Source organism: Epinephelus moara, chromosome 17 (genome assembly GCF_006386435.1).
Source record: "Epinephelus moara isolate mb chromosome 17, YSFRI_EMoa_1.0, whole genome shotgun sequence".
In the NCBI taxonomy this organism is placed as follows: Eukaryota; Metazoa; Chordata; class Actinopteri; order Perciformes; family Serranidae; genus Epinephelus; species Epinephelus moara.
The window spans coordinates 28,263,427-28,283,332 of NC_065522.1; the positions used below are offsets into that span (position 1 = coordinate 28,263,427).

At 43.9% G+C, this 19,906-nt stretch overlaps 1 protein-coding gene across 1 annotated transcript in view; it reads left to right on the forward strand.

The window, feature by feature from the left end:
- Positions 1 to 3,406: 3,406 nt before the first annotated feature.
- Positions 3,407 to 19,906, forward strand: part of trpc5a (transient receptor potential cation channel, subfamily C, member 5a) — a 219,471-nt gene continuing 202,971 nt past the window's right edge. The window contains exon 1 of the mRNA XM_050066698.1: positions 3,407 to 3,684. The gene's annotated coding sequence lies outside the window, so the exon portion shown is untranslated. The remainder of the gene's footprint in view (positions 3,685 to 19,906) is intronic.

Below are 19,906 nucleotides of genomic sequence, written 5' to 3' on the forward strand. Positions count from 1 at the left end.
TATGATGTTGATTCGACTAAAGAGGAGACTTGATGATCACTTAAATTCGGTGGGGAAAAAGGTGGATATATCAATATCGGTATTGTTTATTGGTCAAATAAATTGTTACATATCAGCATATCGGCTATCAGCAAAAAATCAAATATCATGCATCCCTAATTCAAATTGAACAATGTGGAGGTTTCTCTTTATTGTGGAACATTGTTATAGAAATATGGTATAGATTGTGTTCATATCATCCTTCAGTTTTAGCCATGTTAGCAGTCAGTTGGTCTGTCGGTCCACAACTTAGGACTGAAATATCTCAGCAACTATTGGAGCTCAGATTTTATATCTTAATAATCTAAAGCAGATTAATGTTTTAATGAAGGTTATAGATTCAGTCTACTTCTGCACCACCGATACTCTGGCATTTTTTGGTCATTTTCCTGACTCTGTGCTCTTTGGACTTGCTGCTCTGCACTGCTCTGCTGCCCCGAAGGCTTCACCTGTCTGTCAAGGCGAAGAAATGTGGGCAACTCAGATTGGCAGTATTGCTGTGGACAGGCATGAGAGCAGCCAACTAGGTATTAAATAATTGTGCAAAAACTTGTGAAAAAAAGGGCTGTGGGGAGATAAGAATTGCAAAGAATGCCACAACATACATTTTGTAATGGAGTACTTGAATCTTGTTTCCCCTGGCCTGATTGCTTCTTCGTGACTGAAACTAGTAAAGTCCTGTTCACCCGTCTGCCTCTTTAAAGTCCAACAACCTTCCCTTCATGAACTACTTGAGGTCATCATTTACTTTCAGTACAGGTCTGACTGGACCTTTGCTTCAAAGCCTCCTCAGCATTCAAGCTGCGCCGTCCAATTTCCAGCTGGTCTGTGCACCTGGGACCCGCCCCCTGGCAATGATTGACAGCTCTAATTAGAAAGCAAGGCATGGATAAAAACAGTGGTCAGTGATGGAATAGAGCACATTAAAGGTAGGCAGGCTTTTTCTATAGAACAATAAATAGACTCATACAAAAGTAATCATCAATCATCACTCAATAAAAGTGTGAGGAAGTGTATTTATCTGCAGGGAGTCTGCGCTCTGCCTGCAATTTCTTATTTTCTTCTTATTTTGCTGTGTTTCCTGAGCACAGCGTGCAGGTAGGCAGACACTTTATTAAAGGTGGTGACAATGGACCAGAACGTGAGCAGCATGCATCCAAGAGGGAGCTACGAAAGCAACCCTTTCTCATGCCAAAGTTCTCAAATACCGCTGCTTGGCTATTGATTTCTGTGTCAGATGCCGACGAAAAACAGCGTCAGTAAATAACACCACTGGACGACATCAGTTTTAAAAGCCACTGGACAACAATGTGATTTAAGGTGGGTCCAACAAGGTCTGACCATCACAGAGGACACGCATTCTCACTCTGACCTTGTCACATATCAACGTTTGGTCATGGACTTTCCACCTCCAGATACAACATGAGAAAGCCAGTGTTTGTTGGACCCATCCACCCTTGTCACCCTCCCTCTACGACCTCTGCCAGGATGAGTGGTCACAGAAAATAAATAAATGAATTAGTGAATTTTTAAAAATATGTTTTGCGAGGCTTTTGTTGTGTGGGGGCTAATAACTATGGTGGCCGATGTGAAAAACCTAACTAGTCCTATCACCAGTGTTTGGTGTGTCCGTTCTGGACTACTGTAGTAACCTTGACCTGCCCCTTATGTAGATATAAGTAGCTCATTAAAAAAAAATCTTATTTTCAGGTGATGAAAGAACAGATGTATGATATTCCAATTCTTCCAATATATCCCCCTAAATGCTACATACTGGACTTTTAAGTCACATTTTGAAATCAGGACTTTTCCTTGTAATGGAGGTTTTTTTGGCTGTATTATTTCTACTTTTTCTCAAGGAAAAGAATCTGAGTACTTTGTACACCACTGAGTAAGTAGCATGAAATGGAAATACTCAAGTAAAGTACAGGTACCACAGTTGCATTCCGCCATTGAAACAACAGCTCCACTTATGTGTGGGGCACCACAGGGATCTATTCTCGGTCCTATTTTGTTTTCACTTTACATGCTTCCGTTAGGACGCATTATCAGTCATTTTAATGAAGTATCCTACTACTGTTAAGCTGATGACACCCAAACAAACATTGACTGTCACTCGAGAGAGCGTTGTTCGTGTCCCGTAAGATTCTAAAGCCAAACCCTGATCTTTTTTACAAAATCCAAGCGTGTGTGTTTGTTGTTGAAGGAAAAAAAAGTAAATTCGCAGTGTTGTACTGACGAAGTGCGTTCATTTGTAGACGTTAAATTTCCTCTGAAAAAAGAAGTGTATTTTGAAAGAAGACAATGCATATAACAGGCTGAACTTGTCAACAACCAACACACCCTTGCATGTCGTGCGTGGTCGTGGAAAGTTACCAAACGTCAATACGTAGAGAGGTTGGAGTGAGAATGTGCTGCTTTGGGTAACCCCCAAAGGTGACCGTAGGGGTAAAGGAATTAAGTATCAAGCATTCCACATACTGACTACGGAGGCCTAAATGTGTCAGGTAATACCAACTGGAACAAATTCTGTGTAATTATGATACTTATTATTACTAATATATATTTGACACATATTACTGCTGTATAACTGAACCTGTTACATATATGTAATGTGTATTTCCATTGCAGATTTGGTCTTAAATTTCATATAAGGTGGTATTAAAAAGGTCTTAGGAAGTCTTAAATTTAACTTGGTTATATCTGTAGACACCCTGGACAAGTGCCAAGAATGCATTATTACAAAAAAAAAAAAAAAAAAAAAATGCGTCACATTTTTTTTTATTTATTGGTTGTTCTGTATCGAGAAATGAATGTGCAACTTATAAAAAAAAGAATCATATATATGTAGAGTAGTAAAAAGTAGCTTTCCTCTGAAATGCACTGTCAAAAGTAAATGTTTTGGCATTTTATTGAACAGCGTTCAGCGGAGAGCGAGGCAGTGTGGGGGAGCAGAGAGAGGATGTGTGGTGGTCTCCTGCCGGTTTCAAACCAGTGTCGTTGCAGTTACCGATGCGGACTCCACGAACCAGAAACCAGGAACCAGGCAGGGAGCATCGCAGTGACACGCAGCTGTGAGCTGCACCGACACCGTTGTGGATTTTAAAAACCTCCCTCCATCACCTGTAGCTTCAGCTCTGTGTTGCTTTTTTTTTACTGAGGATAGAGAGGAGGGAGAGAAAGAGAGCTCCTTCCCCTCCTCTCCTCTTCTCTCCTCTTCCCCTCCGCAGCAGAAGCCCGCTGACAACAGGATGGGTCGCGCGGAGAAGAAGCAGCAGCAGCAGCAGCATCAGCACCACGAGCACAAGCGTCGCGAGCCGCTCCGTCTCCGTCCAGGTGGCGCGAGGAGGACGAGCTGATCCCGCGGAGCAGACTCAGAAGAAGGAGGAGGAGGAGGAGGCGGTGGTGGAGGAGGAGGAGGAGAAGAAGACAGGAGGAAGGCGGAGGAGGAAATCCCGCGAGAAAAGAAGAGACAGACAGACACAGAAACACGCAGAGAGCGGAGAGATAGAGAGGAGTGCGAAAGCGCCGCACGTGAGGTGCGCGAGACCCCCGGGGAGAGGGGACTAATCGTTAATTTGGAGGAGAGACGGTTGTTTTTGTTTATTCCTGCGCAGACGGAGAGAGAAGGTCTCCGACAAACAGGTGAGAGACACCAGAGCAGCAACTGTTTCTCTTTCTCAGCTTTCAAATCCGGATTAAAACCCGAATTAACACCTGTAAGCATCCATGATTGATTAATTAACTCCACCTGTGACCGTTAAGATGTGAGTGGCACGCGGGGGTTGTGACGGCGCCGGCACTCTTGCTACCTGTAATCAATGTTAACCCCGCTTTAAAGGGAAAAATTAAACGTCGGCCATAATGTGGAATATCAGTTTTCAGAGAGCAGGAGCAGCGAGATGTGCTGCAAGACTTTGCTGCGTTTTGTCTTCAACTACAAATCTGCCTCAAGTGCTTTGTGTCCAGTTGTGTCTCAGGTGTGATTTAATGTAAAGAAAGGCTGACTTTGTGTCATTCTAAGAAATGTTCCCTCCATCCCTCCCACATGTGCTGACTGTATTACACCTTCCCATCACTTGAGCTGGCTTTTCCAGGCTGCATGCTGACAACAAGCTGTGTGGATATGCTGCTGTTTACCCGGATCCCTGTTTTATTCATGCGGTTCTGGGTGTTTGAGATGGTTTGATGGTGAAGCAGAGAGACGGTGGTGATGCTGGAGTTGCTGGAGAGAGAGAGAGAGAGGGTTTGGCTGGGAGATGCTTTGGGTGACTGGTGGGTGGTTTATGTATCCTGACTATTGACTAATGCTGGAAAGAGAGGGGGTGCAGAGAGAGTGCGTGCGAGCTGCTCAGTGTGTGTGTGTGTGTGTGTGAGGGAGAGAGGCGGGCTGCGGAGTTTGTGTGGGTCTCAGTAGGCTCTGTTCTTTGCGCGTTCGGCGTGCGCATGAGATGGAGATTGTGCAGTTTTTACGCGCGTGCGTGCGTGCACATTTGTGCGCGTGCGTGCGTGCAAATGTCCCTGCTCTGTGTTTACATACAGACCTGTGTGAGCGCGCATAAATGAGGAATAAAACACACAAAAAAAGAGAAAAGAGATGGATGGAGCTGCAGAATGTGTGTGTGTGTGTGTGTGTGTGTGTGTGTGTGTGTGTGTGTGTGTGTGTGTGGTGGGGTTTTATGCGTGTGCGTGCATGTCGGCGCGCGCTCGCGGGCCCATAGGGTTTTCCCTGCATATTAAACCCTTCGCCAGCCCTCTTAAGTGTTTCCCCTGTCCACCCGGAGGAAAGTACAGCCTCCTTTTTAAATGTCAGGCAAGTTTCTGCTGCTGCAACACACACACACACACACACACACAGAGCACAGATGGCAAACAGCAAATCTACAGTATGAGCATCCAGCAGTGGGTGAACGATAATTGTGCCTAATTGTTTCTGGAGATTTTATTAATTATGAAACATCAGCAGTTTTGAGACGTTCGGTTTAATTTGAAGTTTTGTGAGAGAAAGCGTGTTTGTATGAAATAATAAGGATCCTACTACAGTAATTATCACAAAATGACAAAAGTTGCAGAATGATTATCATCTCAGTCGGCAGCTTTGTGGAGCCGATGCAGCTCGGAGTTTTGTTGGGTTGAAACGAATATGTGGTGAGTTTAAAATAAATCAGCAACAATTTCGAGTATTTTTCAAGCAAACATCCCAAACTGTCACTGGTCTGGTCGCTCCTCCTAAACACGGGCAGCACCGCTCTGCAGCCGTATAGCAGTGATCCACAGCAGCGCCGGGACAGCACCTCAACTCAGTCAGTCCTTATTCACTGTAAAGCACATGTCCTCTCCTTCTCTCACCAGAGTCCTCTGCTCTGTTAGATCGCCACATAGAAAAGGAGCCTCTTGTTTCAATGGTGCTGTCCAGGTTGTAGCCAAGTTTCGGTGAATCAAAGGAGATTACTGTTCCTGATGCAGCACGGTGGTTGTCCAGTTTATTTTCCAACGCCTGTACATTGGCATTGATTCAGCTGGCGCTTATTATCCTCCATCTTTTCCTCGATGTTCGCTGATGTTTACATTTGAAAACATGGACCTGTCAGGATTTAGGCGAGACCAGGTTGGTTGGCACACGGCTGTTGGCTGTTTTGTGGTCCCTGGAAGGTCGCAGAAACTAAACTGTAACGTCAGAATGTTTGCTTTCTTCACCTGCACTCATCTACTGTGTTAGGTTGACATTTCAGTTTTATAGTCAGGAAAAAATTGGTCTCTGGACTAAACATATTATAAAAGTTTGTCACATAGAGATATTGGGAAAGTGTTACGTCTAATTAATAGACAAAGGAAGCTAGATTTTGATATAAGATTTGAAAGTCTGAGTGATGGTAGCTGGTTGCATCGGGGTTAACAAAAACAAACAAAATAAAAAACACTGAAGTTGCAGAGGACTTTTTCTTTGACAAAATTAAGGACATTTACACCATAAATTGATGCACAAAAGGCACAAAGTGGTGCAAAGTTGGGTCAGTTGTGAGTGATTCTGGGGTTAGGTGTTGTAACTGTTTTGTGAGATAATTTTGAAAGTTTAAAAACGAGGTTTATATTGTTGATTTGATTAAAAAGATTATTTTGAATGATCAGTGACAAAAGTAATCAGACACTCCGACTGATAAAGCAGTGTGTAAGATTTGGGGTATTTAGTGGCATCTAGTGGTGAGGATTGCAGGTTTCGGCCAGCTGAAACTTCTCCCGGTTAGAATTCCTTCGATGTTTTGAGTTACCCACAGAGGTCTCCTCCTCTCCAAAACAAACAGACCAAGTCATTTAAGCTGGTAAAAACACTAAATGAAATCACAAATCAGGGTTCCTCCAATGCTGCTTGGCATGTTGGAGACAGGCAGCTAGCCTAGCACCTGCTAATCCTTTTCTTTCTTTCTTTCTTTTTTTTTTGATAACTTAAGATCCAGACTTTCAGGAGGTTTTTACCAGGAGCCAAATCGTTCGCAGAGGTCTCCTCCTCTCAAAAACAAACGGACCAGTTGATTAAAACTGGTGAAAACACTGAATAAAGCAGTTTTATGTTAAAAAAGATTTGTGTTTTTACGACGCGCTCATAAACCACAGTGGCAGACTTGAAAATGCAAAAATGTGAATGACCCTGTCTAGTTTCAGTGTTTGTTTTGTCCGTTCTGGGCCGTTGGCGATGCAACATGGCGATCTCTGCAAACAAGACCCTGCTGCATATATACATATGAATGACCACCCGCTTGACGGGGCTGTTTGGCACAAATGCACACCTAACTTTAATTACAAATCACCTAATTTTAGAAAACAATTTTGCACATTAAAACACAGACCTGAACCTTTCATTTGCTGCTGGTTATAGTGTAGAGAGAGGGAATGATATGCAGCAAAGGGCCGAGGGTTGGAATCGAACCTGCGGCCCAGAATAGTCTAACATAAATTATGCCAGAGACGTAAAGCAGAGAGTGAAAAGTGTGCCAACCAACCCTGGTCTCCCGTACTGCTTCTCTCTGTTTTATACCATTCAAAACTGCATTGAGTTCTTGAGAGTTGGTCGAACTTAACAAGAGCTCTGTGAACTTGTGATGGGCACGTTTCGCTATTTTCTCACTCTGTTTAGGTTAAACAACTAAATGAAAAAGTGTCGCTATACGTGTTGACAATGAAACAAATTAGACGTGGCACTAATCAACAAAACCCAACAACGCCGACTAATGAGACCCCACAACAAATCATCTCTTACGACCAGACTTTGAGTCAGTACGTCGATCCACCTCTGTATTGTTTTGACACTGAACATCTCCCGAGACACAAAATGTCAGTCTTCTTGTTTTCCAGCACTGATGTTTGTGCTGATGGTGTTGATTGCGTAACAGATCACACTTCAGCGATCCCCCCCGTCCCTCTTTCTCATCTTTTTCTTGTGCGCCATCCAAACGTTACCTCAGCAGCTGCGGAGATGGATGCCTCTGAAACACTGGAACCAATCTGGTACGACTTCCAAAGCAGGCGTGCTTGTGTGCCTTCCTCCTCCTAAAGCGCGCGATAAATAGGTTATTTTATGTTGCGAAACAATGGTGCAGCGTTCTTTGAGCGCATAAAGAGTGCTGGGACAAGACGCAGGAAAAAAGCAAGGCATGAAAAAGAGTGATGAAACCGAACAAAACTGGAGCACTTTGAGACAGGGCTTTAACATGAATGTTTGTTTAAAGAAGGGATTTAACAGAAGACGGTGGCTTAGGTCTGTGGAGTGCAAAGAGGGAGCAAGACTCGGCTGTCAGACAGACGGGGAAAAAAATGGATCATATCTGAGCTCTGCGTCAGAATAATAGATTAAAACTGTTTTAGGACTGGTCTCCAGTATCAGCTAGTTCTCACCAGTTTGTGCCTCGGGATGGGAAATGTCAGCACTGGCAGGATGAGTGGTGTCTCTTGCTTTAGCTTTGCATCATTGGACACAATCAGCAGATGGCTGCGGCCTCACTGATGAGCTGAAATATAGAGACGTGGAACAAGAGCACCTGGAGCCCAGTGTGTATATGTGGTAATGGTACACACATATAGCCCTTAAACAATGCTAAAACAGGTCATTTGTCAGTGAGCTCCAAAAAGCGCCGTATACCTGATACAGAAAGCGTGTTTTCCTATTGTAAACATCTGGGTAACATCTGGTTAAAGGTGCCCTGTGGGAAATAAACAAGCAAATTGATGTTTACATTCAGTTTTTCTCGCCGAAACACATTGTCACCTCAATGTGTTTTTCTTTCCTCATAAAATGTTTGCAAAGCCTGAAATATTTTAAATGCTGCATTGTTTACTTCCATGTCTCCGAGCTTGCAGTCTTTTTTTTTTCTTTCCTGTTGCTTTGTTGGCACATTGCGACGTTGCTTTTGGCGTCAGCGCTACCAACTGTCGATCAGTGGAAGAGTGTGAAACTGGCGACAGGGATGTGGATCACACTGCTCGCCTGCTTGTGGGTGCGCACGACACAAAAAAAAAGAGAAAAACAGGAGTCACTCGTAAAAGTATTGCTTCACAGTACGAGTCAAAGTTATGTTGATCTTATACCACGTTACTTTTCAAGCAATGTCACTGTCACAGGTAGATTTCCAATGTTGGAATAAAACTACAAGAGATTTCCGTCTCGTGTTCTCAATCAGTTGATGTAAGGTACTCAGTCCGAGCTGTCTTATCCAGTCTTTGTATCGTCATCGTCATTTTATCATCAAGTTTTAGTCTTGGCTTATGCAAATACCGAAGTTTAATGGTGTAAACATTGTCAACAAGCAATAGGTGAAGTAGCAAACTGGGCAGACAGCAAACATGGAGGGGACTTCAGGGAGGCGCAGGAACGTACGTCTCGGTTCGGAGTTGTGGAGTGAACAACAGTCGATGTTTAGTTCGGCGTGTATCCGATCCACCACTCTCTGAACCCTTTGGATGTATTCGGCATCTGACTTCCAGCAGACGGCGATACAGCCTCGGGGGACAGACCCCCGATTTTTTGGCATTCTGGTTTGATTTGGGCGGAGGAGGCGAATTTCCGTTTCAGACTTCCGTTTATATATAAGTAAATATGCTGAACCATTGCGATGGATTCAGAGTTTGCAGTGACGCCAATTATGTTCCGCCTCGTTAGTTCACCGCACGGACCGTTTAACCTGGCAACAACTGCAGCCGGCTCAAACGTGATTGGTCAATATCACGCGGACTACAAACAGCCTACAACCGGAAACCAGGGCTCTTCTGCTCTTCTTCCGGAGGCAAGATCTCCGGGGTTTGCCTACAGACTCTACATTCACTGAATGTAGAGTCTGTATATAGAGACTAGGGCTGACCCACCAACCAGTGTCATGACCAGTCAAGCTCAAACTACCTTTAATGTTCGTAACCATTGTCTTGTCTCGTTTCGGATCCCACGTCCTGTCAAGTTTCCCTTCTTTGCGATTACTTGCCCCGCCCTAGTATGTTATACCTGTGTCTCATTGCGTCCCTTGTCCTAGTTTATTCAAGTCCCTGTCCTCGCCTCATTTGATGCCACATTGTCTTTACCTTTGAATAAGAGTTCAAGTGTTTCCCAGAGAGATCCTTTTTGTGTGTCGGTTGGATACCTTTGCCTGTGTTACTGACGACCAGTGTACCGACCTGAGCCTGCTTCAAGACCCTGAACTTAAATCTCAGTCTATGAGTTGGCTTTGTGAGTCCTTCACCTGTTCGTGACAACCAGCACTTAAATTTAGTGAGACGCTAAATTTTTGAAACGGTTCACCTCTCATTCCCACAGTGCAAATGCTTTTTTATCTTTATGGATTACTCTGACAAGAATACTGTCGACATGTGACGTCTCTTATCTTGTGTTTCTAGAGCTATGTGTATTTGCAGATATGTAAGGAATTGTTGATATGTCATATTTAGGGACCTCGGCTGAAGACACCCCTGACCTAAATCCAACAGGAAGTGAGCTATGCCTCTGAAAATAACATGAGGAAATGTGGAGATATTGTCAGCTGTGAGCTAGAGTGGAGAGGGGTCTAAAATCGTCTAAAACTTGTCTTTAACTGTCTATGTGAGCTGGAGGCCAAAACGGCGGGAGTCCGAGGTCCCACCCAACGCTGCTTGCAGCTTTAATTTAGAATGGAGTTTGATGTAACGTTTTCCACGAGGAGCAGGATGGGAAATAACCTCCAACGGAATCTAGGTGCAGTCTTGCAAATAGTGATGTGGAAGATCCCCAGTCTTTGGTAAATCTAATCTAAACTCAAACTGACGTCAGAATTTAGTCGTTTCAAAGTAATTTTAAAGTCTCGGTAAGCTTTAGGGAAAGATCATGGTCGTGGTTAAAAGAGGAAAGTACTTGGATGAGTTCAGGGGTGGATGTTGTGTTCATGGTCAGGAGAAATGAACGCTGAGTGTTGGTAGGACTGAATACAAACCTCCCTCCTCAGGGCATCTGTTGTGCAATAGTAACATTATGATACTTGTGTTATTGATAAATGATGATCACTAAAGTTTGCTAGCAGATGGACGTCAACGTAAGTTGTTTTCGGCATCTGACCAGTACTGTTGTTTTGCCTGTGAGGACAGTCTGCTCTTAAAGCTGCTGATTTCAGTCACACATCTGTTGTTAAGTTGATATGAAAAGTAAAAACAAATCATGTGTTTATGTGTTACTGAATTAAAAAACTAGCTGATTTTACTGACACAAACTTACTGATGTATAATTTACATTTTCTGCTCATTGCCCTTATTGGCAAGTTCTTCGAGCTGCAACTGATGTAAGAGGATGTTGTTTACTGAGAACTGCTGCGGTCTGCAACTTTTTGCAGTCGGAAGCACAACAACGTTTGGTTGCTTGCAGTGACTGAAAAATCTGACCTGGAAATCTGTTATTCTCAAAGCAGAACCTCCAAACAGTCTGTGGTTCCAGCTCCTCAGATGGGAAGATTTGCTGCTTTTCTGTGTGTTATATGATTGTAAATCGAATATCTTTGAGTTTTAGATGCTGATCTGACAAAAAGAAGGTTATTTAAAGAGGCTACTTTTGGCTCTGGAACCTTGATTTGGGCTTTGTTATATATTTTCTGACATTATGTCATCTAAACACAGTGGTTCCCAACCTTTCCCCTTAAGGCACCCCTTTATATCATCAAGTAAAGTGACGACCCCTGACTAAGTGACATATTTTATTTATATTACATATTATAATACCCTTTTATATGATTCTGTCTTTTCTTTAATTTGAGACAATCATACAAACTTAAAAGGCTTCTTCTTTGAGAAATTCGGTGTTTGCTTGACTTTTGTTCTGTTAGCTTTTCGGTGGTTCAACTGCGAACTATTGTAATGCAGAATGAGGCTGTTTAGCAGAAAGTGAGAGCTCTGTGATGATGCTGAAATATAGGCTGACTGTATATGATTTCAAAAAGTTTCCTTACACCTCTTAAAATCAATACGCGACCCCCTCGTGAAGCTTTGGCGACACCTTGTGGAGGTCAGGACCTGCAGGTTGGTAACCAGTGGTCTTAAGCCCAGGTGTTAAAGGAATACGCCGACAATTGGGAGTTATGCCCTTTCTCTATCATTTTCATATTGAGACAACATGACCGATATCTTTTTTGTGTCTGTACGTCCAGTGGCTGGGTCTCAGTGGTTAGCATTGTGCTTATAGGGGGTCAGTAGCCTACGGTAAAAGTGAACAAATAAACGATACAGAAACCCTGAAGCTGGTAATTCAGCACGTGCATTTAAAATTAACATGTTTAAACATTAATTCGAAAAACGAGAGTCCTTTTTAGTCGTTTTAGAAGAAGTTTGATACATGAACTATAGTGTGTTTACGTCCTGCGCTGTGATCCGTGGAGGGATACACCAGTGAGCAGGCACAGGCACAGACGTAGCCTGTAAACAAAACTCAGCTGTTTATTTAGCCTAACGATACCTCCGGACTATAGTAGCTGCAATGGACGACTTTGAACGCGATTTTGAGGAGTTTCTTGTAGCGGACACAGATCCAGAGCCATACCTGTTTGAGCCGGAATATACGGATGAGGTACTCCAGGTGTTGGATGCTGAGCGGGCGAGAAGAGAGGCTGAATCCTCCGAGGCAGTGGAACAGCAAGGGGCTGAGGGGAGACGGAGGCCAGGGGAGGATTGGTGGTGTAGCTGCGGGGCTTGCCAACCTATGCCTACGGAGGTGGAATCATTTTGCTGCACAGAATGGGATTCGGTGCTACCATCATTGGGGAGATATATCATCAGGAGGAAAACCGCCGCAGAGAGTGCATCACAAGGAGTGAAAACTTTGCAGCAATCACTAATCCTGGCGTGATTGAAACATTTTTTCATGTTCCTAAGATAAACTGGAAAAAACGCCCCAGGGCTGCAGGAGCTGATGGACAGCTTTCAGTCGAGTGAGTAATATTGCTTTATGATCGTCCATGTCATGACCTAGCGTACCTGTCCCAGAGCAAGCTGCAGCTGTTGCTCACCGGTGTATCCCTCCGCGCAGGACGTAAACACACTGTAGTTCATGTATCAAACTTCTTCTAAAACGACTAAAAAGGACTCGTTTTTCGAATTAATGTTTAAACATGTTAATTTTAAATGCACGTGCAGAAATACCAGCTTCAGGGTTTCTGTAACGTTTATTTGTTCACTTTTACCGAGTAGGTTACTGACCCCCTATAGACTTCAATTGTATTCGCTAAGCTAAGCCGCAATGCTAACCGCTGAGACCCAGCCACTGGACGTACAGACACAAAAAAGATATCAATCATGTTGTCTCAATATGAAAATGATAGAGAAAGGGCACAACTCCCAAATCGTCGGCGTATTCCTTTAAGACAAGCTGGCTGATGGCGTCCCCTGCAACTTTGCTGATCAAATCAGCGATGGCTGTTTTTATAACATAAAGCACGCCACCTGTTTCTACAGCCAGTCAGCTTGTAGTGAGGTCCACTGGTCAAGTCAAAATGACCGCAGAAGGCGTGTTCGCTTGCTGCAGCAGGTGCTCCGTCCCCGCCGAGCCCTCTGTTTCTGTCCTCACGGTGTGCCAGTGTGGGACAATGGGTCGCCGCTGCTGCTCGCTATATGTGCTTATGCCCCGCCCACACACACATTCTCACCAACTGATTAATTGCCGCTGGTTATTATTATTCTTGTGGTGTATTTAAAATGAATACAGTCCATCTGATGTTCGTTTTGTTCCTAGTTTTCGCCGTTTCATCACTACTAATGCAACTGTAGCCAGTACAGAGTTGTTGCATAGTGATGATACACCATCTCATCTAGTTGCATTGGTGAGAACAGTAGTTGCCTGTTTTTACTCGTCTCGCTGTGACTCTTTGGTCTGAACTGGGCTTGAAAAATCAAAGTCGTAGTGTTGTTGGCGCCGCTGTTGCAGAGACAACCAGATCGCTAATAGCCTAGCAACCTAGCCTAGCAACTACCAGCAACACAGGACACACTGCGTTTTGTTTTCCACGGTTACTTCAGTTGTTCCAGCGTCTCGATTCTCTTTGGCAACTGCAGATAGCTACCAGGGAAAACAAAATTGGCGCACTCCCTTTGTGCCGTAAGTTACGACTCTGATTCTAATCATCAGTACTGGGTTAATAGTGGTGTGTGTATATGGGTGTGTGTGTGTGTGTGTGTGTTTGTGTGAGATGAGCAGCAGCTTTCAGCCTGACAGAAAGTTTCAAATCCTTTTTTTGGTTTGCGATTTTGCTCGTCTCTGACCTGTGTGGGCGAGGACTTTTTTTTTTTTTTTTTTAAATATCACAAGCCTCTCTCTCCCTCTCTCTCTGTCTTTCCATCTCTCCTCCCTTCCTCTCTCTCCCTCTTTCTTCCTCCTCCACTTTTTACTTTCCAGCAGATAGATGGAGGGAGAGGTGCTTGGCTTGTGATTGCATTGTGCAGCAGAGTGAAACGCAGGCGGCACACTTCATCCCACCGTGGACGCTCCTCTCTGTATTTTCCTCCATCTTTCCCCGCTGATCGTTTTCCCCTACTCTTCCATCCTTCCGTCTTTTCTCTCCGTCTTTACCCCCTCTGCAACTCGACCTCCTTTCTCTGCGCTCATGTTTCCTTTTATTTCCCCTTTTCACTGCCCTTATTTCTCCGTCTGCTCATCCTCTTTTTCTAATTTATTTCTCCCTTTCTCCCTCACCTCCTTTCCTCCCTCCTTGTTCTCCTCTCGGCGCTCCACTTGACGTCGAGTGTCTCGTCCTTCTCACGCAACCTCCTTTTCCTTCCTCTCGTCTCTCTCGACTTATCTATTTCAGTTCAGATTCCACCTCTTGTAAGATCTCCTCCCTCCTTCTCCTCCTCCTCACTTCCTTTTCTTTTACAAGATCCTTCTCTGCTCGCCTTCGCTCCTCCTGTTGGAGCAATAACTCCCCACTCATTTTACGCCCCTCTCTTTTATCATCCTCCCCTCACCTCTCTCCTGACCTCCTCCTCCTCCCATCCCTCTTTCTTCTTGTTGATACGCCACTCTTCTCCTCATCTCATCTCTCCTCTTGTCTCCCTTTATCTCCTCATTTCCTCTCCTGTCCTTGTCTCATCTCCTCTCATCTTCTTATTGTTACTTTTCTCCTCGTTCTTCCTCTCTCCTCTACTCTAGTCCTTTTTCTCCTCACCTCCCCCTTCTTTCTTTTCTCATGTTTCCTTTTCTCCTCTTTTCCTCAGTCCTCTCCATGTCTCCTCCTCCTTTTTTGCTCTCTTTCTGCTCCCTCTTGTTTCCTCTCCTTGTGCCCTGCCCTTGTCTCATCTCCTCATCTTCTCATCCTCACCTCTCTTTTCCGCTTTTCTCTTTTACTCTCCTCCTTTTCTCCTCTCCTCTTCTTTCCTTCTGTCCTCTCCCCTCTTCCACCTTTCTTCTTTTCTCTTTTCCTCTTGTTTCCTCCTCTCTTTTTCCCTAGTTCCCTCAGTCCTCTCCTTGTCTCCTCCCCTCCTGTTGCTCCTGCTTTTTTTTCTTTCTCTCCTCTCCTTCTTTCTCCTCGTCTCCTTTTTATTCTGCTCATTTCCTCTCCTCTCATTTCCTGTCCTTGTGCCCTTCCTCTCATCTTTACTTCTCTCTTTGTTCCCTTTCCTCCTTTTCCCCTTTCCTTGTCTGTCCTCTTTTCTCCTTTGCTCCTCTCCTCCTTTCTCTTCTCTTCTCTTCTTGTTTCCCCCCGTTTTTCACTCATGTCCTTGGTCCTCTACTTTTCTCCTCTTGTTTCGTCTCCTTATTCTTCCCTCTTGTCCCTTCCTTCTTGCTCCTCTCTTTTTGTTTCCTCTGTTCTCTTCTCCCTCCTTCTATCCTCGTCTCCTTCTTATCTCCTCTCCTTTCCTTCTGTCTTCTCTTCTCCATTTTTCATTCCATTTTTTCTCACTTTAACTCATCTTCTTGTCACCTCCCGTCTTCACTTATCTCCTCTCATCTTCTTCTTTCCTCTCTCCTTCACTTCACTCCTTGTTCCCTCCCCTCCATTATTCCTTGTTTCATCTTATTGCTTCCTCCCTTTTTTCCCCTCTCCTGTTTTTTTCCTTGTGTCCTCTCCTCCCTCTCTCCTCTTCACGTTTCTCCTCATTTCCTCTTTCCTCTCCTTGTCTCCTTTCCTTAATTGCTTCTCTTCTCTTCTCTTCTCTTCTCTTCTCTTCTCTTCTCTTCTCTTCTCTCCTTCTTCACTCTTCTCTTTTTGTTTCCTCAGCTTTTCTCTCCTCTTGCCTCCTCTCCTTCCCATGTCTCCTTCATTCCTCACCTCCTCTCCTCTCCTTGTCTCCTCTCATCTCAGCGATGCTCCTTTCCTTTTCTCATATCTTCTCCTTGTTTCCTCTCCTCCTATTTTCCTCACCTTGTCTCAAGTCCTCATCCCATCCCGTCTACTCTCCTTCTCTGTTATGATAACATTCACAATGACCCTCTCAGGGGGCAAATCATTGCAACCTATACCATCATAGATTACCTCACACACACACACACACACACACACACACAAATAGATACTATATATTCATATATGCGAACACACTTGCAGGGGCAAACACGCATTTGAACACAGGCAGCTGAGTAATGTGTTGCTGATGCATGATGGGGACTGCACGACCAACATGTGCTGCAGTGCGCACACACACACACACACACACACTGAGAAATGCATTTGTAAGCTTGACTAACAATGATGTATATTGTACTTAGAGAGGGCTGTTCTCTCTGTTATGAACTGTCTTTCACACACACACACACACACACACACACACACTGAGTTAATGCAGTTGTTTTGATGGCGCAGGAAGCGGTAGCTCTATTAATCAGAGAGTTACGTCACTGATCGCACACGCACACATTCACATGCTGCCTCCCTCTGTCATCCATGCTTTATTAGCTACACACACACACACACACACACACAGAGCTGGTAGTAGAATCGTATTAATCAGCAAGTATAATGACATCATCACTTTTGAAACAGCAGCATCGACATCGTCCTCTGCAGAAGCATCTGCTAATGAGCTGGAGGATGGACACACACACACACACACTGGTGATCACATTAACAGTCACGTATGTAGATTTTTGCCTCACAAGCGTTGTATGTCTGTCAAGACTCACCAATTTCCCAGTTACTCTATGGGAAGTAAAATGCCACACACAAAAGCACATGGTTAGGTTTAGAAAAAATAACAGGGCTGGCTTCACGTTCAGTCAGTCACTGGCTACGTTTACATGCACACCATATTCCTGTATTATTCGGAATATCCTCAATATTCCGGTTGCGCACGAGTCATGTAAACACTTGCATAACCCGATTACGGTCATGTTCCGGTTGGAGAATATTCCGAATAAGACCGCTGGCATATGCCTGTTTTAACCAGATTATTGTGACATGTATACACCTTAATTGGAAAATGCCCCGTACGGAATATTCAGTAACGTCTACACATACTCAATTCGCAAGAAATCCTGGGTTGTTGGTGTTGTTATGGTTATGGCAAGTGGGGAGAACAGCAGAGCTGGCTTCGTGCCTTCATCTGCAGACTCCGGAGGGCTCTGGCTGGCGTGAACGGCATAAGCTGGAAAGAAAGGTCCATACACTCGTTCGCCTTTTCGTCTCGCTCTCATCTTCCATTGTTGAGGACAAAATGGATCAACAGGAGTGTTGTAGTTAAGTTACAAACAAACATTACAGCTTCTGTTCATTGTAAACAACTTCTTTTCCTTCTTCTTCTTCTTCTGTATTTCCGGGAGACCAGGCGCCTATAGGCGTATCGCTGCCCCCCACAGGTTGAGTGTTGCATTAGCCTAAATAAGAGCGTTTCTGGTAGGCCAGTAGCCCGGGGTCTTTAATGGAATATGTCAATTTACATGTAAACGGAATAATCCAGTTGCTGCAGCGCATATAAACACCTTATTCGGAATATTACCTTAACCAGAATATTGATTTTAATCGGAATATGGTGTATATGTAAACGTAGTCATTGTTGGACCCATCCACCACACCTCCCACCCAACCTACTCAGATTTTGTGGCCCCTTAACTTATGTTGTTGTCTGGTCGCATTTTGCCAGACGCTGCGTATCATGCCGACGTGAAAGGACGGCTTTTTCATCTGTGTCTGACGTGGGGCGTTCAGTGCAATAGCTACACTATATAATATAGTAAACAAGCTAATGCCGCTAACGACAGATCATAAATGTGCTGAGACACTAGATATGAAACATTTGCAAAATATAATTTTGCAAAAGTGGCCCCCAGGCAAAGTAATTGGCGTATCCCTGGTAGAGTTCTCAACGGGCCCAAAAATTCAACCTGAAACCAGCTCACCCGACATCATCACATACAACACTGGGTCCGAGCCTGATTGAACCCGAGTTTTTTTTGTTTTTTTTTTAAATGGAAGGGGTTAAAAAATGATGCTCCCCCTGTGTGCCTCAGCAGTCTGGCTTAAATTAAACATTTACTCTTTAATAATTGGCCCAAATAATAAATAAAAAAAAATCTCCAAATAAAATGTGAAACAAATAAAATTAGTGACTGCTGTGTTTTTAAAAGTCCGCTTTCGTTAGGAGGACCGGCTAGCTGGGAATCCCGGGAGCAACATCAGCACACCACAGAGCCTGAATTTAAATGTACACTATTTTAGTCGCATATTAACCATGCCAAATATTGAAAAAATTGCAATGAACATGTACTACTTACGTAAAGAACGCTTCTTTACAACACACCGTGGAGGAATAATAATGCGTCCACCGTGTCTGGTTTGAGGCGCGTGACAGAACCATGGAGCACAGTGTCACAGTGCAGTAGCACCTTGAAATGAGGTGCAACTTAACAACGCAGCCTTTCACCAAAAGACTGCTGAGCTGCACCAACACTTTTACCTGCACTGCCTACTAAGCTCATACTGCTCATACTGTATATACTCTTTATTATCTTTATTCCATATTCTGTATTTTATTCTGTATATTCATCTGAATATATATATATCATCAAACATGATGTTGAATTTAAGTTCACTGGATTTCCTACTGTTTTTGTGGTTCTAATATTGCACCTAGACATTTCCCCCCCTTATCTCCGTCCCACTGCCTCACCCTGATTCACACCAGAGTCGTCTCGGTGGTCGTTGCCTGGAAACATTAGCTAATTAAACATTTTATCAGGAGGCACGAGGGACGACAGGGCGCCTTCCTGGTCTCCGGCGAGCAGGGTTTAGTGGTGTCGTGGCCGTTTACTGGAACACAGCAGAATCGGGACAAGCTCAAGCTCCCACACTGACACCATAAAACAAGACTGTTCACTTCTGGAAATGAAAATGATGTGCTGCACAATTAGTAGAGGAATAGTAATGATGCCTTCTTTCTCTGTTGTGTCATTCTGGCGCTGAGACTCCAACGCTAATTTGAAATGCATGAGGTGTCCTCTTTGACCTCGAATTCTGCCGCTCTTTGTCTCGCCTGCTTGTCGATGAAGACGCAAATCAACTGGCAGTGTCCAACAGCCAGCTGCAGGTATTATTGTAGAAAGAGCCGCACCATGGGATGACCTCAGGGGGCCAGGACTTCCTGTGCAGGCAATTAATGAGCTAATGTTTCCCCACAATCCAACACAATAAGTAGCATTTTCGGCTAATATTGATTAGGAACAATTATGTTCTTTTATGGAGGGTTTTTATGGTTTTGCAGATACCACGTTGGTATTCACTCCAACAAATAGAGTTAATGGACGTCTGTAATCAAGCAGTTTCTGTTGGTGAGGTAACCATTACGGAAATCTGGCTTGTTCATGCACGGTGTCCACGTGGGCTCCAAAGTCAAGTTTCAGTATCTTTTTAAGGTGCCACAAGTCGTGTTTGTGTTTCAACAATCTGATTTAATCCTTTGGTAAACATTTGGAATGAACTATGACAAGATGGATTGTTGTGGTGCTTAAAAGAAAACTTCACCCCCATTTGTGTGTCAGTTACTCACTCTGTGTTTCATTGAATTTGTGAGAAAGACTTAGTTTTGTGGCTCTTCAGCTCTTCTCCCTGGGGCTTTGACAAATAGCGACTAATGTTTTAGCATTTTAATTTTCCTTTATCATTGTTGTAGGCCTGAAGAAATTACACACCTATGCGCCAATTAAAAAATTTTTTTTTAAACATTTTGTCAACTAAAATGTGCGTCAAACATCCATAGCCTCACGCCTTTTCCTCCGAATTTTGCCAAATCTCACGAGTGGTGGCTCCCTATCGAGGCTCACTATGGATTCTGAATCCAAAAAAGTAAAGTTTCAGAGGAGAATAGAAAATTTAATAGTGTGTGGACAGCTTCATTTGCTTTTACAGCTTCATTTGCCGATACCCGATCCGAGTATCGGCACCAATCACAT